A 24,743-nucleotide genomic window follows, 5' to 3' on the forward strand; every position below is an offset into this window, starting at 1 on the left:
CTTCCATCTTTTTTTCCCGTCCCTTCTGATGCCTTAGGTACTAGTGTTGCTTCGTTGTTTTTTGTATCAAGGACCTTGCTGGAGCGGTTTCAGGTTCCTCTTTTCTCCTGCCCTCTTCATTATTGCTTATGCCCTCGTGACCCTCCTGGCCTAATTCATTGCTCATGCTGACATTTTCGATGTTAGTGTTGATGTTAGAAATATTCTTCTCCAATTTTGATGGTAACAAATCCATGGCTTCCTTTGGCCGATGTATTTGTATTAAGTTGGCATCTATGGTCAATTTCCGTCTTGCCGGGATGTCTGCCATCTCGAGCTTTTGCCCCGTTTTGAGATTATTGCGCTGAGGTGTTGAAGTTTTTTGGGGTGATATTGTAGATGTTATACTTTTGTCTTCTCTGCTGTTGCCGATGCTGTTGCTGTAGCTGTCGTCCAGTCGGCCGTGACTGTCACTGGGATGGTGGTTTAAAGTTGGTTGGAACGGTTCAAGAGGTGATTGAAGGCCTGATACTTTGTTGATCTTAGAAAATATAATGTCCCCTGGATTCTTTAAAAAGCAAAATTTTGTATAAATTTTAGGCTGAACCAAGGTTATGTTCATTTTATTTCCCCTTTCTTTGCTCATCGTAGTTCTTAATTGTTTGGTTGTAGTTGTAGCAATATGGGCCTGAATTGGCTCCGCTGACTCGCTTGAGACTGTTAGGTCAATTATTTCTGGTGGGGGGTCTCCTCTGTAGGTTTGGACACGTCTGTCTGAGCCTCAATCTCCCCCTTAGATGACTTAGTCCTTTGTTTTTGCTTGTTTGGTCCTCCCTTATGCGTTTGGCTCCCTCGGATCTTACCAGATCTCATGTTAGATTATTGAGCCTGGGTTACAAGGACCGACAGACGGTGGAAGGTGGAAGGCGGAAGCTGGGTAGAGCTGGGGAAGCTTAGGGTGCACACTGACCGTGATGTTGTTGTCTCAGTGGCAGAACACTAGTCCTTTAGCTCCCCCCTCCCCCTCGCACCCCACACCAACACACCAACACACCACTCACCGGTTTGCCCTGGTGTGTGTCCGGTCCCTCCCGGGGTGGTCTGGTGCTAATTGTGAAGAAAGCGGCTTCACAGGGTGGTCCGTGCAAGGTTTGAGCTGAAGGGTTAAATAAATCGATTGTCCAATGTCCCCTTGCTCCCCTTTTGGTTGGTTGGTTCGTTGATCTCTCCACAAGATTTTGCTTGCTTTGCTGAGCTGTACTGAGGTTATGCAGTGCTGTGGCTAGGGGATGTGGCTGGGGGGCTAACAAGCCCGGCTGACCTCAGGTCACACTGTTCGACTCACTCCGGTCTCGCTCCGGTCTCACTGCGGTCTCACTGGTTTCTGGTGTCTCGCTGTTGCAGTTGCTACTCTGCTACTGATGCTGGTACTGTACAGCGCCGCTTTTCACCGGTTTCGCAGCTCACAGTTTGCTTATCCCGTTCAAAATTTTCCTAAACTGTAGAGCACCCGAGCTTTCTGCCTGAGCTCTCCCCTGCTCCGTTTCTGTCGGCAGGAATACCGCGGCTGCCCGCCTCTCCCCTGTTCTAACTTGCTCAGACTCTGTTCCCGTATTCCCGTGTGCTTTGCCAAAACGACGCCCAGCAGGCTTTTCCGCTGACTCCCCGCAGGCTGGAAACCAGGGACCCGGCACTTTTTTTAACCGGCTACCGGATGACGTGGGCAGGCAGGGCGCTGGATGAAAGGCTCCGGGCATTCAGCTAAAACTTGTCTGCTCGCCTGCTCCTCGCTCGCTGCTAACTGCTCGCAGGCTGCTCGCAGGCGTGGAGAATGGTGAATGGCGACTAGGATCTGCTTGCTGCTGCTCACTGCTGCTCTCTGCTGGTCAGAGGAAGTTCCATGCATGAGTGAGAATTGTGAGGATATTCCTATAGTTAACTGGAAGTGAGTAAGCAAGGAGGTAATGAGTTTACTTTTACGTTGGGCAAACCTCCCTTTAAATATCTATGGGAGGGTGAACCTCGTGAAAATGATTATCTTACCTAAAATCACTTTCCTATATAATTCTATCCCACTTTCTTTTAGGAAAGAAGATATAGCCAAACTACAAGGTAAAATTGGCAGCTTTATTTGGGCAACGAAAGGCCCAAGAATAGCCTGGAAAAAGCTCAGAAGAGGGCTCACTGTGAGTGGGTTGGCATTACCGGATCTACTTACATATTGTCATGCCTTTCACGTCAAAACTTTCCGACTGTTGGTTAGTAAGACTGATACCTCATCATTAGGGTTATTATTTGAGGCTCTGCTGAAAGATGTAGTGCAAGGTCAGCAACATATTCTCTACAAATACAGGGATCCGAAGATTTACAAAAAAGTAAGGCTAAAGATCTTAAGGGTGGCCTTAGAGACCTGGGTGTACATAAGAAAAAGAATGAAGATCTCATACTATGCAGCGCAGGCCCTACTTTGGGACTCCCCAGGCACCCCTGAATGCTTAGGAGATCAACTCAGTCAGCCGTTGGAAATGGGAGGTGTAAGGTACTGGGGAGATTTAAAAAAGGAATCCAACTTAGTAAGCTGGGAAGTGCTCAATAGTCTAACAAGAGGAACATTGACGAGGTTTCAATATTATCAGATATCCTCCTGGCGGGCAACACAAAGCTGGCCTAAAGAGGAGGAAAATCCGAAACTGGAACAAGTCACCAGAACAGACAAATGGAAAAAGGAAATTTCTTTCTGGTATTGGGCCCTATTGGATGCAGAGGACAGTGTGAAAAGCGAAATTATAAATCTCTGGGGTAAAGAATACAGAGACGGTGATATCAATAAAATATGGTCTGATTCGTTTGCTATGCTGCAGGCTGTCATAAAACCAGCATCGCTTAGGAGGAACCACTCGTATACAGCCTACAGAGTTTACTAGTCTCGACAAAAGTTATTTAAAGTTACAGGCAATATGTATAATTGTCCTAGGTGCAAGCATCCTGCAGCAGATGACATACATATGTTTATGGAGTGTCCAAGAGTTAAATTCTATTGGATGGAGGTATGTAACTTTTTGGAAGAATTGCTGGGGATACCAATGGAAGTAAGTACTAGTATGATATTCTTTGGTCTTACGAATGACTATCAGTTGAATACACCTAGCTCTAAGTTTACGTTGTATGTGGTAATTCTAGCGAGATGAGAAATTTGTAGGATGTGGAAATCAGAAACCTCCCCAACCTTTGCTGAATGTTTAAAGAATATTATCTACACCAGCGAATCAGACATGGCGTGTGACCAAAGAAGTAAAGTCGGGATTTGGTCTGCATTGTTGGATTGGATGGAGAAGGCAAGTGAGTCCTATGACTAAGCCAATCTTACTGTTGGTCCTGGCCTCCTCAGTAACTTTCCGGGGTCCCCAAAGTGAACAGGAGTTGGAAATGGAAACCGTATTATCTTTGAGGAAAAGCTCAGATTCTTTCCATTTCCTCAGAGGGCTGGTATAAGTTTGTATGGAGAGATATGAGAAATCCTAACAAGAGTGTTGGCAGTAGGAGGACAATGAAAAAATAAATAAATAAATACATTTATAGTATGCTTCTTGAACTCATATTAATTAATGTGGAAGAGTATGGAGAATAGTTGAAAGGAAAAGAAAATTAAGAGACGTTTTGAATTTTCCCTATCTGTGCAATGTGTAATAATGTTTTAAATGGTTAATATCTGTGTGTGCCCCCTTAAACTGTGGAGGTTATTTTGGAGGGAAATGTCCCTTTAAATAGTTTGTTTTAACACAGTTTGTTTGTTCTAGCCCAGTTGAAGACTCCGGCCGAAACGCGTAGGTCCCTTGTTGCACTGTTGGTGGATTAAGAAAATGAAATAAAAGGACTACTCACAACCTGCTGCTGCCTGGCTGTGCTGCTTCTTTTCTATGCCCTTGGATCAAGGGGGCTGTTGGTGAAAGGATTTTGGAGAATATATATATATATGTAAATATATATATATATATATATATATATATATATATATATATATATATATATATATATAATCTACTGTCGGTCGCCAGTAGATAGTTATAGTTACAACCTAGTTTCCATAGGAAATCTGAAAATTCTATTTTGAATAACTTTGGCGCCGGTTGACGAATCCTCGCGAAATTTTCAAAACTAATGGGGCGCTCCGTTCAGCTCCTACCCTGAAAGTCTCGGGGTGATTCGTCAAGCGGGGGCCGAGAAAAAGGGGGGGTCCCAAAACGCGTTTTCCCCATGCATTTTTCCATAGGACCATTAGTCGAAGGTACAGCCCGAACGGCTGAACAGAATTACGTGAAATTTGGCAAAAAGGTAGCCATAAGGTCAAGGAATTGCCTTTTGAAGGTCTCGTGTAAATCTGTTCAGTATTTCCTGAGAAAATAGCATTTAAAACCATATCAATATCTAAACGCGCGCACCGTGCGCGCACGGTGCGCGCACGCTGCCGTGCGCGAGCGCATTTCTGATTGGTTGTTAGATGTCGGTAAACATTCGAATCGGTCGAAACCAGGAAGTGTCGGCAGCCATTTTGTCTCTCGCAGTCTGAGGGGGTGAAAAATAAAAGTGGAGAACGTGAAAAGGGGGCAGGGTGGACAGTTCCTGACCCCCTAGCCTTTGTCAGGGGGTCCCAGAAGGGCCCCCAAGGGCAAAAAAAAGATTATTATTTTTTTCGAAAAATCGCGGAGTGCGCGCACGGTGCGCGCACGCTGAAAAACACACGTAAAAAATATTTTTTTAATTTTTAACGGAAAAAACCCGCGAGGTTCGCGCACCGTGCGCGCACGCTAAAAATCCTATAAAAAAATTTAAAAATACATACATAAATTAGTATTTAAAAAACCTTTGAAATTCACTGAAAAAACCATAGGTTTCACACACGTTATAGTTACAAATTAGCATTTAAAAAACCTTGCAAACTCACTTAAAAAACCATAGGTTTCACACATGTTATAGTTAGATGGACATTTCACTCGAAAAAAAACAATGAAATTCCCCCGTTATAGTTAGTGCAGGCAACTATAACTCACGCGACCGCAATCCTCTGCTGATGACGTCAGATATTACATCACTGATGACATATGTGTCTTTCTGAAAAATAAATATTTGTAATATATGTATAGCTAAAAATTAATGGAAGAAGACATGGGTAAATAAGTGTCTAAATACAGTGATGTAATATCTGACGTGATCAGCGGAGGATTGCGGTCGCGTGAGTTATAGTTGCCTGCACTAACTATAACGGGGGAATTTCATTGTTTTTTTTCGAGTGAAATGTCCAGCTAACTATAACATGTGTGAAACCTATGGTTTTTTAAGTGAATTTGCAAGGTTTTTTAAATGCTAATTTGTAACTATAACGTGTGTGAAACCTATGGTTTTTTCAGTGAATATATATATATATACATATATATGAATCTTCGTGAAATTTTCAAAACTAATTTTTTGTGGAGATCAGCTCCTATGTTGAAAGTTTGGGGGTCATCAAGGGGGGGTCGAGAAAAAAGGGGGTTCCCAAAACGTGTTTTCTCCATGTTAATTTCCATAGGAAACTTTAGACAAGGCTACAGGTTGAACGGGTGAACGGAATTACCCCACATTTGAAAGGGAGTAGGGTCTTGGTCTAGAAAGAATGCTTTTGTTTATTTGGTGTAAATTCGTTCAGTAGTTTTGAGAAATATTGAAATTTACAGATATCGATATTTGGGAATTCTGCCATCTGATTGGCTGAGGCGTTATGAGCACGAGCTTGTTCCTGATTGGCTGCAAGCTGTGCGAGCGGTTGCAACTAGGAAGTGTTGCCCACCATTTTGTGATTCCGTTGAAGCAAGTAAGGTGAAAAAAGGGGGGAAAAAGGGGAAAAAAGGTGGAAATAGGAGGGTAGGAGCACTGTAACCTCTGTGGGGTGTTTAGGATGCGCTATAGAGGGGGTGCGAAGCAAAGTATTTACCCCTACCGGTGTGTAAGTGGTGGGCTACAGAAATTAATTGAGGTATTGGGTAGAGTCTGATGCGGGTAAGGTGAGCTGGTGCGGGACTCGGGATTAAAGCGTGAGCCCAAATCGTGTGTCTTATGCTGTGAAGTCATGTGCCATGGCCGCTGCACTACAGTTGAGGAAGTAGTGTCCAGATGTGTTTATAACTACTAGGACGAACTACTGACCCGCACTGGTATGAAAGTCCTGGGGTACGGAATAAATGTGAGGTATTGTCTAGAGTCTCATGTTGCTAAGCTGAGTTGCTGCTGGAGTCGGGGATTAAAGCGTGAGCCCAAACTGTGCGTCATATGCTGTGAAGTCATGTGCTCTGGCCGCTGTGCCACATCTGTGCAAGTAGTGTCAGCATGTCAGCATGTAGTTATAGGTACTTGGATGAACTTTTGTTTAGAACATTGTAGCTTGTGTATGGTGCTTAGGTGGTGTTGTATAGGGAGTGCGAAGGTAAATCAATATGGTATATGGTATTTGTAGAGCGCAAACTACTCACTCCTATGGGTGAGTAGAGCTGGGGATCAAAGCGAGAGGTCTGTGCTGCAAAGTGAGATGGTCTGGCCGCTGCACCACAACCGTGTGGAGAATAAATTTTGGCGAGGGTGAGGGAGTTGGCGTTTTATGGCCCTAAAATAGGGGGCCTAAGTTGTAAGTTATAGGCTGGCTCTAAAAAGAGCCCTTGTGTTCATTAGTTGGAGCTACATATAAGTGCGGATGCACAGCTTCAAGTTATTCAGGAAAACTCGGTTTCCCTGATCTGTGAAGTGTACTCCATCGCTTCTTTTTTTTGTCCTCATTTGCCTTGCGTCACCATTTGTCTTTCTATCGATACCAGCCTTGTGTTATCTGACCTCATTCGCTATGAAAGGAAAAAAAAAAAAGGGGGTCTAGGCTCCCAGGGTAGCAAGCATACTACCTTTTAAAGAGAGTTCCTCTTTCTATCCAACATAGACCCTTCCCCATATCCTTCTGCTTACACATGAAAGACTATATACAGCTGATGCAGAGAAAGGCTTATCATTGGACCATTCCCTCTAAACATATAGCCCCCTAGACACAAAGGGAGTCCAAAGGGATCTCCGACCGACCCCTGCCCCCACCACGTCTTCAACAAAGCCGACACTGTCATCGCACCCCACCTGCGAGACATCATCAACACATCCTTCGACCCGCCACCTTCCCTGAGAGCTGGAAGCACGCCGAACTCAGCGCTCTACTCAAGAAACCCACAGCGGACCCCACCGAACTCAAGAAATACCGCCCCATTTCGCTCCTCCCGTTTCCAGCCAAAGTCATCGAGAAGACCGTCAACAAGCAGCTGGCCGCCTTCCTTGAGATGAATGGATCCCTCGACCCCTCACAGTCTGGCTTCCGAGCCAACCACAGCACCGAGACCGCCCTCATCGCCGCCACCGATGACATCCGAGCCCTGATGGACAACGGAGAAACAGCGGCCCTCATCCTCCTAGACCTCTCTGCGGCATTCGACACTGTCTGCCACCGCACCCTAGTACAGCGCCTCAGCAACATCGGAATCCAGGAGTAGGCTCTGGAATGGATCATCTCCTTCCTCAACGGAAGAACACAGAGAGTCCGCCTACCACCGTACAAGTCAGAGGCCACCGAAGTCATCTGCGGCGTCCCTCAAGGATCCTCGCTGAGCCCCACCCTCTTCAACATCTACATGAGCCCCCTCGCGGCCATCGCACGCCAACACAACCTCAACATAATCTCCTACGCCGACGACACCCAGCTGATCCTCTCCCTGACCAACGACCCCGCCGCCGCCAGAGCCAATCTGCACGAAGGGATGAAAGAGGTAGCCGAGTGGATGACGACCAGCCGCCTGAAACTGAACTCAGACAAGACGGAGGTCCTCATCCTAGGCTCTTCACCCTCCGCCTGGGACGACTCCTGGTGGCCCCCCGCCCTGGGCACCGCACCCAAACCGACAGACCACGCACGCAACCTGGGCTTCATCCTGGACTCCTCTCTCTCCATGACCAGGCAAGTCAACACCGTCTCCTCGGCGTGCTTCAACATCCTACGCATGCTACGGAAGATCTTCTGGTGGATCCCCACCGAGACCAGGAAGACCGTCACCCAGGCCCTCGTCACCAGTCGACTGGACTACGGCAACGCCCTCTACGCCGGCACCACCGCCAAGCTCCAGAAGAGACTCCAGCGAATCCAGAACGCCTCAGCCAGACTCATCCTCGACATCCCGCGAACCAGCCACATCTCCGGACATCTCAGAGACCTGCATTGGCTCCCCGTCAACAAAAGAATCACCTTCCGCCTCCTCACCCACGCACACAAAGCCCTACACGACCAAGGCCCGAGCTACCTCAACAACCGAATCAACTTCTACGCTCCCAAACGCCACCTCCGCTCAGCCAACCACGCCCTCGCCGCCGTCCCCCGCATCCGAAGAGCGACAACAGGAGGAAGGTCCTTCTCCTACCTGGCCGCCAAGACCTGGAACTCCCTCCCGACCGACCTGCGCCTGACCCAAGACCACCTCTCCTTCAGGAAGAAGCTGAAGACCTGGCTGTTCGAGCAGTAACGGCACCCCCCTCCCCCCAGCGCCTTGAGACCCTATGGGTAGGTAGTGCGCTCTATAAATGTCCTTGATTGATTGATTGAAAGTTTATATCTTCCTTTCCCCTGATCTGAAATGTCCAAATTAGCAGTATAGCTCAAAGATTTTAATCAATCATCCAAAGTTGGAGGTGTCGGAGATACCCACAGTTTACATATCTCCCTATGCGCTAAAAGCATAGCATAGCATAGAAAACTAATTTTGCATTGTCTTTGGTAATAAAACTTTGGCATTCCAATATTCCAAAAATTACCAAAACAGCGCTTACCTTGATCTGCAGGTTTAAGGCGGTAGCCAGACAATTACTTACTGCCTCCCAGAAGAGCTGTAACTTCGGACAGTAGAGAAACATATGTAAATCATCAGCGCTCTGACTGCTGCATTTTGGACATACCACCATTCTTCCTGACCCGAATTTAGAAAGCCTTCATGGAGTCCAGTATGCCCTATGTACAGTAAAAAAAATGGTTCCGCCTGAGATATGCGGGTTTAACTGTTTTATAAAGTGTAGTCATAAATACTTGCCATTGATCTTCCAGCTCGGTCTCGGGCAAGCATGTTCCCCACAGATCTGCCGGCAAGGTAAATACGCTGTCCTCCATCTCCAGGATCGTCCAATACCATAGAGCGGTTTCTTTTTTAATGACTGTGGCGGAGAGAAGTTTTTCCTCTAACTCATTTGATTTTCCTAACTTTTTACCCATAGTTTGGAACCAGCTTTGCACTTGAAGATATTTAAACCTTGAAAGCCTTGGGCCCACCACCTGTTCGCACCAGTTCCACGGCACCAGCTGACCATCCAACAGTATGTGCTTCCATCTTGGGCTTAGAATGCCCGCTTCTTTCAAAGGTAAAGCCAGTAAGTCTTTAGTCCACTCTGGGGAACCTGGGGCATCCCAAATAGGGGCCCAATGGCTAAAATATGGTATATTTTACACCTCCCTGATTTTAAACCATGTTTCCGCCATCTCCCTCAGAGTCGTCAATTTGATCTTCTTGAAGTATTTCGGATCTGCAAATTTAAACAGAAAACAAACTCTTGCTCCCATCTCCTTAATAAGCATTGCTCTAAACATCCTACCTATTTCTGAATCTAGGGGAGTATCCAATAACATTCTACCGTTTTTTAGAGAAAAGCCCCAAGAATAAAGTCTAAAACCTCCCTTCAACAGCCTCTTCCTTAATTTGCGCCGGGAGATTCGCAACCCTTTTGATGCCCAAATAAACAAACTTATATCCCCCTGCAACTTAACAAACCATTCATTTCTAAATGATAAGGGAAGGGAGTCAAACAAAAAGGTTAATTTCGGAAGCAAGATCATTTTTACTAAATTCACTCTGCCAAACAGAATTAGCGGAAGATGCATCCAACCCTGAATATTAGCACAGATCTCTTTTCTAACCCGGTCAAAGTTGACTTTGTTAAGGTCGGCAATATTTTGGGTGATCCTTACCCCCAAATATCTCATTTCTCTTTTAACAGCAATCCCCATCTCGCCCATATTCCAGCTCATCACTTCTTTTTTATCTTTGTTAATATCATAACCTGACACTTTGCCAAACTCAGTTGTTAATTCCATTACGGCCTTCATAGTTTTTGGAAGGTTCGTTGTAAAAATTAAAATGTCATCAGCATACAGCCCAACCTTCTTTGTCGAACCGTTAAACTCAAAAGGCACAATACTGTTACAACCCTTGATTTTTCTGGCCAGTGGCTCAATATAAAGATCAAATAATAACGGTGAGAGAGGGCACCCTTGCCTGTTCCCTCTCATGATTTTTACTGGAGAGGTCAATATCCCATTAACTAACACTCGAGCTTCCGGAGCGGCATAGATACTACTTAAAGCTCTACGGAAGTTAGGACCTAGATTGAAATGTTTAACCACCTTTTGCAAAAAGGCCCAGTTGACTCGGTCAAACGCTTTAGCCGCGTCTAACGCTATCACTGCCAAGGGGAGGCCATAGGCAGTTGCAATGTCTATAGAACCGATCAATGAGTATGTCAACTCTTTCAACGCCCTTCCTCTTATGAACCCCTTTTGATCTTCATTCATCATTCGAGACATATAACCGTTCAACCTTCCTGCCATAACCTTAGCAAACACCTTATAGTCTGCATTTAGCAGATAAATGGGCCTATATGAATCTACTTTTTTGGGGGATTTCCCAGGTTTTGGAATTAAAGTTATAATGGCTTCCTTCCAAGAATCAGGAAAGGCAGTGTCTTCTGGAATATTGTATTAAAATGTTGTCTAAAAATAGGAATTATGGTCCCAGCCAGAACTTTGTAAACCTCAAGAGGGAGGCCATCCGGCCCTGGAGCCTTCCCGCGCTTCCCTCCCCTTATTACTTCTTCAGGTTCCTCCAAAGTGATCTCATCATCTAGGGCTTCCATTGCCTCATCAGGAAGAGGCTCCAGATGCTCTAGCCAGGGTGACACAACCTCCTCATTTATAACCAAATGTTCTTTATATACTCTCACAAAGTAACTAAAGAAAGCCAAACTAATCCCTTGGCTGTCACTCAACACTGCCACTGAGTCATCACAAGTGATCTCTTTTATGAGGTTTCTGACCCGATCACTCTTCACCTTCTATGCCAGCAATTTACCACAGCCTTCGCCGTATTCAAAATGTGCCAACTGGCTGGCCTCCCACCTTTCTCTAACACGCTCGCTTATAACTCCTGACAGCTCTGCTTGTAGTTTCGAAATTTTGGCCAGCAACTTCTCTTCATCCACCGGTCCGCCTGGATTATTCAAAGCCCCCTCTAACTTCAGAATCCATTCTTCTAATCCTGATACTTTGCCATGGTAAACTCGCCTCTTATTTGCCGCTAGAGTGCCTAGCCTTCTCCTTAAATAAGCTTTATAGGCATCCCAGACTGTGTCAATCTTGGCTGAACCTAGATTACTTTAAAAAAATTCTTCCGTCCCAGCTTTTAACCCCTCAATAACCTCCTCTTCCAGTAGAATAGTGCGGTCAAGCATCCACCTAGATCTTACACTCCTCTCTCCTAACCTCAAATGAAGGAGAATGGCTGAATGATCCGACAGGTGTACTTCAATGTGTTTAACTTCAACTACCACATCTTTAAGTACCCTGTCTATCAGGAAGTAATCGATACAAGATTTATGTTTATACTTTTTATTGTAGTAGGTAAAACCAAGTTGCGAGCCTGCCATGCACCTCCATATATCACAAAGACCGCACTGGGCCATCAACATCCGAACTCTAGACGACATTTTAGGATTGCATGACGCTCTACTATGTTGGGATCTGTCTACTTTATGGTCTAGAACAGTATTGAAATCTCCTGCCATTATAATCTGATCTGGAAAACCTAAAATCTCATTTGCCAACTCATCTAATGGGCCTATTTCGTCCTGATTCGGACCATAATACCCTACCACTGTAAAGTTTTGACCAAAGATATTTAACTTTGCCACCAGCCACCTTCCTGCACTATTAGAGACACTTCTTTCTACTAAAATATTTGCCCCCTGCTTAACCAGTAATGCTACCCCCTTCGTAACCATGTCTGCTTCGAGTAATCAGCATGTGCGATCCACCTCTGTCATTTAAAGAACTCCCTACTTTCTTCTTCTGTAAAATGTGTCTCTAACAGGATAATGACTTGCGCTGGTCATTCTTTTAAATACAACATTATCCTATCTCTCCTACTCTTTACCCGAAGCCCATTTACATTCCATGCTAAACATTTTATCTCATTAGCCCTATTTCTAGACATCCCTTAAAAGAAAAAGAAAAGGAAAAAAAAAAGGAAAATTAAGAGAAAAAAGGCTAGTATTGCTGACTGATTTGATGTGAAGCAGGACATTTGAGGATTTTTTTGTTTTTCTCTCTTTATGCTCCCCACCCTGTGCTCCCCCAAACTGCATCCCCACCCTTGGAAAACCCTAACCAACTTCCCATGGCCAACAAAGCCATATGGGAGAACCCGGAGGTGTGCATAAGGCTTCTAATTTAATACATACAAATATATACAGAGTAGAGCAATTTAAACCAGATCTTCTTATTAGACCTCCAATTGGAGCTCCTCTATAAATTTATCTACCTCCTCCATAAATCGGAAAGAATGTATTTTGTTGTTTAACATCACCTTAAGCAAAGCTGGAAACTTTAGTTGGACCGAAGCCCCCAGCTTTCTCAAGGGCTCCATTCTTTTACCCAACTCCCATTGCCTGTTAGATGTTACTATTGAGAGGTCTGATCTTATTTCAATTTTTACCCCATCTAGATCAAGCGATTTACTCTTCAAGGCCTTGGCCAGGATCTTTTCTTTTAGGGAGTACGATAGAAAATGAACTAGAATTCTCCTTGGACATGTTTGCACTCAACCTAAATGGGTCTCTATGAATCCTTTGGATATCTGTAGCTATTTCCTCTTCCGATTCCTCCAGCTGAAACTCCTTTTTGAACAATTGTACTAAAAAACTCTTAATATCACTATCTTCATTACCCTCAGGAAGTCTAAAAAATGTTAAGTAGTTTCGCCTTTGAAAATTCTCCAACCTCTCCATCCTTTTGTCCTGATCTCGCCCCTTTGCTTTCAGATTTTCGATCTAGTGTCTGTTTACTTGCACCGTTGCCTTAAGGTCGCTCACTTCCACTTCTTAAGCTAGAGTCCTTCCACTTAGATCATCGATCTTTTTCTCAAGCACTTCGCAAGCAGACTTTATTTCTCTCTGGTTCTGCTCTGAAACTTCAAATCTGCTACGAATCTCAAGCATGAGTGAGGCAATCAAACTACTAATCGGGAGATCTCCATTCTCAGAATTATCAGCAACAGAGCCCTTCTCATTCTGCACAGACCTATACTGGACCCCAAATAGTTGTTCGGGCTGGCTTGCTTTACTATTTCGAGTTCCACCCGGTAAATCATGGGGCGAGTGGGCCAAAGAGACCATACCAGTATCTACAGAAACTTTCCCTTCCGCAAGTTCCCCCAGTTCCCCCAACTCTGGGGTCAGCGCCTGAAAACGATTCGGGCTCAAATGCTCTGTCCAATCTACTGAATTCGGAGCTTCATCTATGAGTCCATCTCCAGCTGGTTGTTGTTGTTGAGTGGGGTGGGATTCCATTTCTGCCATATTAGGATTGCCACTTAACACTAAGGTTTTCGGCATTGTTTTAAAGTAAGACCTTAAAGAAGGGGTCACTTTGATCTTATACTCAGTGCTATCTCCTTCTACATTTCTTTATTTTTTTCCGACCTCTAACCTCTTTACTCAGTGGTCCTCCCCTGGGTTTTACTTCTTTTACTTCTCTCTTAAATACCCTCCGCTCTTTGGCACATTTAACAGAGTTCACCTGTGGCTCGGGAACTTCCAACTTTCTCCTGTTTTCCCCACCTACACTTCTCAGCGCATATCTAGAGATAGCAATAGGTTTTAGACCAGCCACATTGCCTCTTTCTCTGCTTTCTGTGCTTAATTTATTATTAAGTGCCTGACGTTTTCCATTAACCTTTATTTTCACAGCAGGGGCCTCTGCGAGTTCATAAGGTTGCGCTTCCGTTATGCCAAAAAAAGGGGGCTCACTATCTTCTACCCTCTCCTGCCTCTCCGCACTTTTACAGACCCCCCCCCCCCTCCGTTCCCCCGAAAGAAAACTCTTGCCGCTGCACGGTGCCCTCTACTGAACTCCAGAGCCGCTCTCTGCCACGGCTGCTCTGCCGTGGTTGCTTCAACTCCTGCTTGTGCCGTGGAGACCAAAACACACCTCCGCCACAGTCCCCAGTCTGGCCTCCCCAAATACCTGCCAAATCCCTACCCCACAACACACAATACACTGCCTTAAGTACGGCAAAGGCAAAGTATGGCAAAGGCTCACCAGAAGACGAAAATCTCAAATCACTGCCGCCTTGACAGCGATCTCAAGCAATCTCGCTCCGGGCACCACGGGCTCCAGTACCCGCCACTCTCTCGGGCGGCAACATTTAAAAAAAGAAACACTCGGTCTCCAACAGCCCAGCACTCCGCTGGCAGCGGTAACGCCCTCTTCCGAGCCACAGTGCGATCTCCACTTCCCGCTGCCGCCGTCAATCCCGCTCTCATCTCCGGACACAATAACATTTTAAACGTGGCCCCAAACTGTGTCACACACAGGTTTCATTAGGCTTCCTTCATACCCGCAACCATAACCGCAGCCGCAATTCCCGCTCTGCTCTGCGCTACGCTGCTCTCCTCTCCCAAACACCCGCAGCACACCTCTTAGTTCACCCGCGACCAGCCGCTAGCCAGCTGCCATGTTTTCCCCACCCTCCTGATGATTTCTACTACTCCATCACTTCTGTATATATCCGCCATATCAAAACGTATGTTGTTGTTGTAGATGGACCCCATTTTGTGGTCTCTGAGGTATACAGAGACAGCTTTGTTTACTTTTTTCAGAGATTTTTCAATCTGAGGACAAAATTATTTGGACCGTTTCCACTTCTGTCTTTGGCATATATTGGAATATACAAAGACAGTTTGAGGCAAAAGTAACATCAATTGTCCAAAGGTGTCCTTCATAAGCATTTCCAAATCTACCCCAGTCAATGTGCCTAGGTCGTTTCCACCACAGTGCACAATCATGAGGTCAGGGTGTTGGAGATGCAAATAGGTTTTAACCAAAGGCAACAATTGGTGCCACTTCAATCCTCTCTGTCCAAACCATTTAATGTCCACATTTTGTAAACCTAGGTCTAAGTCAATACGTCTCTGTTCTGCATACCTCTTGCACCAGAAAACATAGCTATGTCCTACGATCCACACTAGCATTTTGAAGGTATGGCTGGAAGGTATGGAAAGATGTCTGTAGCTCATGCAGTTCCTTCGTAGAATAAGAGATATGTTTAAAGATGGGGAACTAGTTTCTTTTCGCATACAAAACGGTACCTGATTGGGAGATGAAAAGCATTGTTTTTTTAAAGTAGGGTGCACATTCGTTTTGTGGAAAAGTATGTTTGTGATTGGTTAAGAAAAAGAAGTTTGCACGTACATATTATAGTACATATTATAGGATAATATTTGCTCAACTCAACCACACCTGCTACTTGCATTTGGAAGGCACTGTTCGAACTTAAAACAATCGTGAACTTTTAACCTGCACGTACAGTTAAATTTGTGAGAAAATATTGCAAACAAATATCGTTAGGTTTAAAAAAATTGATGAACTTTTAACCTCCACGTGTTGTAGAATGTTCTAGAAAGTGTGTTGATAGAATACGTTGCATTTCTGACGTCGATGTGTACTTGAATATTTAAAAAAACTATTGATATGGAAAAGTAGAAAGACAGTAATAGAGAGAATTTTTGAAGGCTAAATGTTCAAGAAACTATTGTAATTTGTTCTTGATTACCTACTGGCGGTCGTCAGTAGGTAGCTATCACTGTTAACGTTCTGAAAGTGCGGTGTTGCTCAGAGTGGCATGGTGGTGATATGATATGGTGCTACACTCGGGTATGAAACCGAGAGACTAAACCGTGAGGTCATTGCTGTAAAGTGATGTGGTCTGGTGTTTATAGCATACGTGTGCAAGTAGTGTTAGTAGGTGTTTATACCATACAGGGAGTGGGAAGCGAACTACTGACCGCTACTGTGTGTTGATAGTATACCGGAAGCGGGAAGCGAAGTAGTTATGCGTACCGGTGCGAAGACTTGGGAATGAAACCAAGCTGATTGCTGTAAAGTGATGGGCTCTGGGCGGTGTAGCATACTAGCTGCTGTAGTATAAGTGTGTAAGTAGTGTTAGTATGCGTTTATAGTATATGGGGAGTGGGAAGTGAACTACTCATCCCTACTGGTGTGAAGACTCGGGGATTACACCGTGAGCCTAAATTGTGAGCTCATTGCTGTAAAGTGATGTGCTCTGGGCGCTGTAGCATACTTTTGGAAGAAGTGTTAGTTTACATTCATACAATATAGGGAGTGGGAAGCGGAAGTCTTACCCCTACCGGTGTCAAGACTCGTGGATGAAACTATGAGCTCATTGCTGTAAAGTCATGTGCTCTGTGTAGTATTCCATTGTAAGTCATAGCAGAATGTTAGTATGTAATTCTACTAGAATCTACGGGGCATATTATCAAGGAACGGCGTTAAAATTATTGCCGCTTTAGCAGCAGGAAACTGCAGCTAAAACGGCGATAATGGGCTTAATAATATGCAGTAGAGAATTCCAATAGTAAATGTAAATATGTTGTACTTGTATAGTGCACTGTTACCCTAGGGTGTCCTGGCGCTGTACTCATCCTGCTGTGGAACCCTTCCTGGCTTTTCCCTGTGAAATGTCCACTCCTGGGCACCCCCAAGGTGAAGCCAGGCATCCCAGCGCTGTTGTGGAGATTAAGCAAACTATTGCCCAGAGTTGCGGAGTGGGGCCCATGATTAGAATAGGCACTGAGGTGAGAATTAACAGATCCGAGTAAATTGAGCCCAAGACCCGCCGAGGCAGGGGTTGAACCCTGGTCCCGGGCCAGACCTTTGCATCAGGGTCTGCCACTCTAACCATTGAGCCACACTTCTCCACGAGAACATGGGCTTCTATTGGAATTCTCTACGGCATATTATCAAGCCCATTATCGCCGTTTTAGTGGCAGTTTCCTGCCGCTAAAGCAGCGATAATTTTAACGCCGTTCCTTGATAATATGGCCCTCAGTATGTAATGTTAGAATGTAGGGCTGTCATGAGGGGAACCTTGCGGAGTTTGTACACGGTGCTGGATTAGACGGTTGCTTTGCTGTCTGCTCCTGTTGGTGGTTGCTTCAGGTGTCTTGTTTTCTTGTAATAAATCTACTTATTGGATTCACTGCTGTCTGCCTCTTCACTACATAAATTTGGCGACGAGTGGGAGAAGGCAAAAAGAAGGCACCACTCAGCAATATTTCAAAATTGCTTGCGTGCTGACGACCTGTTTTGTTTGTGTAGCTGTTTCTACTCATGCCAGGGTCGTCGGCTCATTGAACTATGTCATCCGACTTCTGGTAGGATTTATATTTTTAGATTTTGTGCTTCCTCTGCTTCTTCACTACATTCTGGTTGCTGTACTACACGTGTGTAAGTAGTGTTAGTATGCGTTTATACTAACAAATGCATCATGGTAGTAGGGAGGGCGACCTCTCAGGTGCAGCTCATACAATGTCCTGGGGTGTGCATTCGCTGGACATTTGTGTTTGCTATTAGAGGGTGGTGCATGGCTTCCACCCTGTGAGAGCAAATACTTGTTCGACTACTTGAAGAGAGAGGCGGAAAACCTCGTGTCGCTGTAATAGAGGGGATGCGGATAGTAAAAATGAACAAGAAACCAAACAAAAAAGTGGGGTCTCACCAGTTCTTTTAAATGAGGCCCCTGGTGGGTGGGTAATGTTCTGTGGCCAATCCAATTATTATATTGCGGTGTCTCTGTAGGACTGGGGATCTTAATGTCACATGTTAATTAGGCGCGGAAGGGCACAGAGACGTTTTGCAGCCTAGGGGAGCGCCACCTTCCCGGGTATTGTTTACTAATTGTTCGAGGGGTTTGAGGCCAACTGAAGTCCGGGGATCGCCACACTCCGGGTCTTTATTTAAATATGCAGGGTGGGCCTCGGCAGTCCCTGAAGCCTCGGTGGTCCTAGGCAGTGCCTTATTTGTTCTGTAATCAGACGGGCAGTATTTATGGTGTTATAAAGTGATACACTCATAGAACTCTTGCAGTTGTACAATTATCCAGGCTTCATTTGTCCAATAGTCAGTTAGATTATGTTTGGTAGGTGCACTTTAATATTAAATAATGTTGTCCTTAAAATCTCCTATAAACAGATGATTTTCACAATAAACAATAGACAGTATAATTTAAAAAACGTGGGTTGGACTCCAGTGGAAGCAGCGTAGGAAACCTGCAAGACAAAAATTAAACATAAGTATGTGTGCTATGTGGAAGAGGTAAAGAAAGGAAGTCCGAATGAAAGGACCATAGTGAGAATGGAAGGGAGGGGGAGTGGGTGGAAGGGAGAAGGGGAGGGAGAGTCAAAAGAAGAGAGGGAGGAGGAGACAGAGCGTCGGCCTATTGCACCCAGCCCTTTATGTTTACCCTCCGTCACTCGTTTGTCTAGGACGCTGGGGTCTGCGAGAAAGAGTGTGGTTCAGCAAGTCCTTAAAATTAAATACATGAGACCAGAGATTATGGGCCATATTATGAAGGAAGGGCGATCGCCGCTCTAAAGCGGCGATAAGGGGTTGATAATATGCCTTTGTGAATTCCCTTAGAAGCCCAGGTTCTGTTGTGAACCTGGGCTGCTATGGGAATTTACAAGAGCATATTATCAACCCCTTATCGTCGCTTTAGCGGCAGTTTCCTGTCACTAAAGTGGTGATAATGTTATCGCCGTTGTTTGATAATATAGTCCTACATTATCAGCTACGGGAAAATCGCTTGCATGCACCTGTGCACCCAGGGTGCTGCACCCCAACCCCTTCCCCCGCACTGTGCTCAATTGTAGGTCTTGCACACCGAGGCTTCACTGCTCACCTGCCACCACTGGTGTGTCCCACATCGTGTTGGTGCAAGCTCCTAGTCCGGGGTATGTTTGTATGATAGACCAGGTCTCCTGTCGGGGACGGTGTCTTGATACCACGATGGAAGGTGTCAGAATGCCAGGGCATCATTGCGGGTTCAGCTTCCGCTCCGCCCTTCTTGTGGCAATCAATGGAATGTCTGAAAAGGGAGAAATAATTTAATGGTGGAAACGTCTGGAGGTAAATGAAGGTTTATATCAAGCTTGATAGAAAATAGGAGTTGAGTGCATCCTTCGTTTTTGAAGTACCATCTACCAACTGTTAGTGGAAATCGTTTCTCAAAGAGGAGTTGGAGTGCACGAGAATACACAAGGTTAAATAATAATATGTTATGCCAACGTTCACATACAAAGGAACAGAGCGCATGCTAGAAGCATAATGTGCGCGTGTAATGCAGTGGCGGGAGCCTGTGGGCATGTACACTTAGTAAGGAGCTCACTAGTGTCCTAAAAGCCAACGCCACGTGTCTGTTGGACAGCTCTGCCCACTGGCTCAGGCCTACAGTACGGCCCAGCAGGTCCTTAAAATTAGACCGATGTGACTGAATGAGGTCAGAGATCACATCATTACGCACAGCAACATCGCTTTTTCGAACGTGCGCACTCAGGGTGATGCACCTCACCCTTCCCGCAGAACTGCCCTCAACAGGTGTCTGTAGGGCAGCGCTGCCCGTAGGTTCAGGCCTACCTTATGGTATAGCAGGTCTTTAAAATGAGACAGAGATGTGACTGACTGAGGTCCAAGATCACATGATAACACATGGCAATTTTGCTTATTAAGCATCCCATCCCTCCCGCAGCACCGCGCTGAAGAGGTGTCTGTAGGGCAGCGCTGCCCGCTGGCTCAGGCCTACAGTACAGTTCAGCAGGTATTCAAAATTAGACAGAGATGTGACTGAATGAGGTCAAAGATCACATCATAACACATGGCAAAATTGTTTGTTCAGACCTGCTCAGCTGGGCTGAAGCACCCCACCCCTCTCACCGCAGTGCGCTCAATTGGAGGCCCTGAGCACCCAGGCCGCTCTGCTTACCTGCTGTCATTGCTGTGTGAGCAAACACTACGGGCAGTAGTGCTCACAATTCAGATGGAGTGTTCATTGCAGGAGAGTGTACACCTCATGGATCCCTTTCGTAGACGACGGGCAGTAGGGCTCACAATTTAGAGCCCGTGTTGATTGCCAGGATGGAGTACACCTCATGGATCCATTTCTTTTTTTTTATTGCGCATTGTGATATGCGAGGTGGATGCGGCAAATAATTTGAGGTAGTGTGGAAGAAGAGGGACGTGTGGCAACGTGGTTATCCTATTTATACGTACGCAAAGTGGGCTGGACTTGCGTACGCCAGGCCAGCGTAGGAGTGTGAATAATTATTCCGGCGACTTGGGCGTTGTTCAGTTCCTGCCGGGCCAGGAATTGTACTGTGTGTTTCTTTTGTAGTTTTGACCTCGCAGAGTGTGCAATTTAGATTAGTGTAGCATGTGTCAGGAGGGCGGAAACTATCGTTAATGAGATGGCATGTGATCTAGGATGTGCAGTCTGCCCGTGGCTGATGATGCTCCTTAGAACCAGCAATCTCCAGGCCGAAAGGCAGCACAATAATGTGCAGACACACACACCAGGGGCATCGTGTAACACATATTTGTTTTTTGATAGAACGTTTGAGATGCATGGCAATAACATGTGGAAGGCTAATGTACAGAGCATGAATATTGATCAAGATGATCTTTGCATGTTGTGTGTAGTATAAGATATGTGTATAGAGGAAAACACTTTTCAAAAAAGCTTTCTAAGCAGAAGAGGTGTCTCTCACCAAACGCTGTAGAGAGAATGAGTAAAATGGGTGGGGTCGTACAACCGTTATATTGGGAAATGTTATGAACAAATCAAATGCTTTTTTTTAAGGTCACATGACAATCACGCACCGAGCACGCAAGGAGGCCGCACCCGACACGATTTTGACAAAATATATAATTATCATAATATAAGTTTATTACAGTTAGAAATATATAAATGTTTAAAATAATTTAGATTTTCGCGTGCTCTCATATACTGTTTAAAGTTGTTTAGATATACTTTTGAGACAAAAAAAAAAAGGGAATGGCGTACCCGGCGCGATACTATACATCTGTGATGTAACACAGGGCCTGGCAGCGTGTACTCCTCGAATACGCAACGCCCAGCATGCGCGACCCCATACGTACATGACATAACACGTGGCTTGGTACTGCGTACCTGTCGGATGCCAAAGTAGTACCTGGGGTGACTTCATGCGTATATGATGTTATGCGGGACGCGGTGCCACAAACTCGTCGGATACGAAATGCGCATCATTTACGAGTTTAGCAATATGGCGGATAGGATTCATGTGGTGATGGAGCTTGGTACGCTACCGGTATGGGAGTGCAGTTTTCTCCCCCCAAAAAAACATATATTTACATATTTTTGGGGGAAGATATAAAACATTACATGATTTTTAAAGTTAAAAACAAGAAGTATAATAGAGTTCCAAAATATTTAAAAATATAATAGAAAAAATATAGGTTTTATAAACATTAAAATATGAAATTAAAATTTAAAAAACCTTCGAAATTCACTGAAAAAAACATAGGTTTGACAGACGTTATAGTTAGGAATTAGCATTTAAAAAACCTTAGAAATTCACTAAAAAAAACCATAGGTTTCAGGGACGTTATAGTTAGTTGAACATTTGACTCATATAAAACCAGAGAAATTCGCCTGTTATACTTAGTTGAGCTAACTATAACTCGTGCACCCGCAATGCACTGCTAATGATGTCACCTATTACGTCACTCATGACATGGTCAGTGACATCACTGATGACATCACTGATCACTGTGTGAATCTGCTGAATAGAGACCATCCTTAAGACCACAGCTTGGTATGTACTAGTAAAGGGTGTATTTGAGTATGCCTACGCTGTATAAAATGGCTGGATACGATGTAATATATGCACATTTTATCTGTTTTGTTTTTCTCGATGGTTATCTTTTTGCACACTTATCGAGATGTTTCTATATATACATTTTCTGTACCTTTTGGGTCTTGTGTCTTTCCTCTCCCATCCTTTTTTCGGTGCTTCTTTCATTCCCATTTTCTGTTACTCTTAACAGATGGGATTCCATTTATCATTAATATAGCCTTAGCGGGCTATACCGGCTGTTAAAGGCCCGCTGCAGCGTTAAAGGCCCGAACCGAAGGCGAGGGACTTTAACAAAGCAGAGGGACTTTAACAGCCGGGATAGCCCTGCTACGAAGGGCTATAAGGCTATTAGAACATTCTGCCACTAGAGGGCAGAATGTTCTAACAAAACAAAGCCTTCAGGGAGCGCGAGGGGATTGAAATCCCCTCAGGCTCCCTGAAGTCTTTGTTCACAACCAGAGCTGTGAACAAAGACACATTGGAATGTTGGCGCTCCGGGCTTATACCAGCCATTATAAGCCCGGAGCGCTCCATTGTTTTCAATGGAGCTTCCAACATTCCAATGTTCTAATATGAGATAATGTATCACTAGGCAGTATTCAAATTGCTAACTATATCATAAGTCATTTTTACATCTATTAATATATAGTGTAATTAGCTTCACATAAGGCTTAGAACCCTATTCCTGACTAGCGCCGGACTAACGCGTGACACATTCACAGGTTTAGCTCACCGCGTGGTTTGTCATCTCATATCTTGTTACTAAATTTTGGGTCAATGGAATATTACCACAACATGGAGGTGGGTTGTAATCTTTCATCTGGACGACTCAGAGTCTTATCATTGACCTGTGTTCATTGTTTTTTATTGTGGAAGGAGACCTGTCATGACTCTAAGAGCTTTATCCTTTATTTAGGACTTGCGGGTTTATTCCATCTACGTTTTACATATGAGCACAGATTCGAGTATTCTAAATAAATGTGTCTAATTTGATAGATTATTAACAAATAACTTTGACTGTATATATATATATATATATATTTGTATTACTTATTTGCACTATGAGAACTTTTACCTCTCTGCAAGATTAACTATTGTATAAGCTGAGAGTAGTAGTGGAAAAATATGTTCATCTTTTAGTAATTATTAACCATACTAAAATGGCGCTGGTTTATGTAGTCAGTTGAAGCGCTCGCAAATAATTTAGTTTTTATTGTTTACACAGTGGTACTGTACAAATAGCTACTGCGGGTGCAACACGCCGGTTTTAGGTGCGGAGTACTCTCCGTTTCAGAATTTGATTCTTCAAACAGGTAGGATGTGATTTGGTGACCGTTGAAATTTACTTAATAAGGATAGTGGCACTGGTAATTTTTTAGAGACACGCTGTTACTGAGAGATAAATGGCACCACTACGTGTTGAGTCTACATATGTTTGGTGCATTTGTTGGTTGCTCGTATATTCAATGGGTGACTATTTCATGTTCTTGAAAGAAGCGTGGGCTTGCTTTCTGTTATTTGATACTATGTACGAGAATGAAAGATAATTCCCAACTAAAGGGAAAAGTTATGGACTTGCGCTTCATAACTCGAAATGAATTGAATTATGTTTATAGTCAGGATATAACTTGTGGGCTCCTGCGATGCCAGTGTTTTATACAATATTAGTCTATTACAGGAATATTTTTAAAGATATTTTTTGGTGAGTCTTTTACTTATTGTCAGCTTAATTTGTGATTTATAGTTAGACATTTTCAAGAGGCTGGTTATTACTGAGTATGGTGTTTTTTTGCACTCTACTACAGGGGTCTTTTTTGCTCTGATGACAACATCTTATCATCTCAGATAGAGAGACTATACATTTATCAACCCTTTGGAGATTTTTGTTCGCGGTGAGTTTCTTCTTCTTTTTGGGAAGATAGTAGTTTATTAGATTATTCCACGAGACAAATTGTGCTTTAAACTTTTTCACTGTTCCCCCTTTTCTAGAAATAATGCACTTTGGTTGTGATTCTATTAATAATCAATTAACCTTTGGAGTCTGGGTTCTTCTTTTCCTCTTATATTTGGAGGAGCACTTTTGGGTATATTTCTATTATTACCTTTTTTCTTTATTTGACTATACTATTTTATTCTAATATTACTCTTTTGGAACCATACTAGGTCAAAAAGTATGGTCTATCTTGAGGTGGCCTTTTCCTTCGTTTTTCAATTCACTATCTTTGGTGATAGTGTTTGTGATCATTGTACATCTTGCTTCATTGTGTTATAATGGAGCCTATGTATTTATTTATTATAGCCCTGAGGAAGTCTTGGGTGAAGGCCTAAAAGACTAAACACATGTTGGCTTTGTGGCTATATGTTGTTGAAAAGAAAATAAGAACTGAAGTACTCATCTGACAAGATCAGGCATAATAAACTACCAGGAAGAACACTGGAGAAGACTACTGTGTGAACTTATTGTTGGCATTAATATATGAGGCTTGCTCAGGACATTGATTCTGTTCTTTTTACAATATGTGTGTAGATAGTGTCTGCACTCATCTAACAACGCTGGGTGGTTGCTGTTCAATGCCCTTTGAGCACCCTCATACATGATAGAATTGAAAAAATGTTTTGATACGTCTAGTTGCATTAATTTGCGC

Source organism: Triturus cristatus, chromosome 1_2, assembly GCF_964204655.1.
Source record: "Triturus cristatus chromosome 1_2, aTriCri1.1, whole genome shotgun sequence".
NCBI classification, from domain to species: domain Eukaryota; kingdom Metazoa; phylum Chordata; class Amphibia; order Caudata; family Salamandridae; genus Triturus; species Triturus cristatus.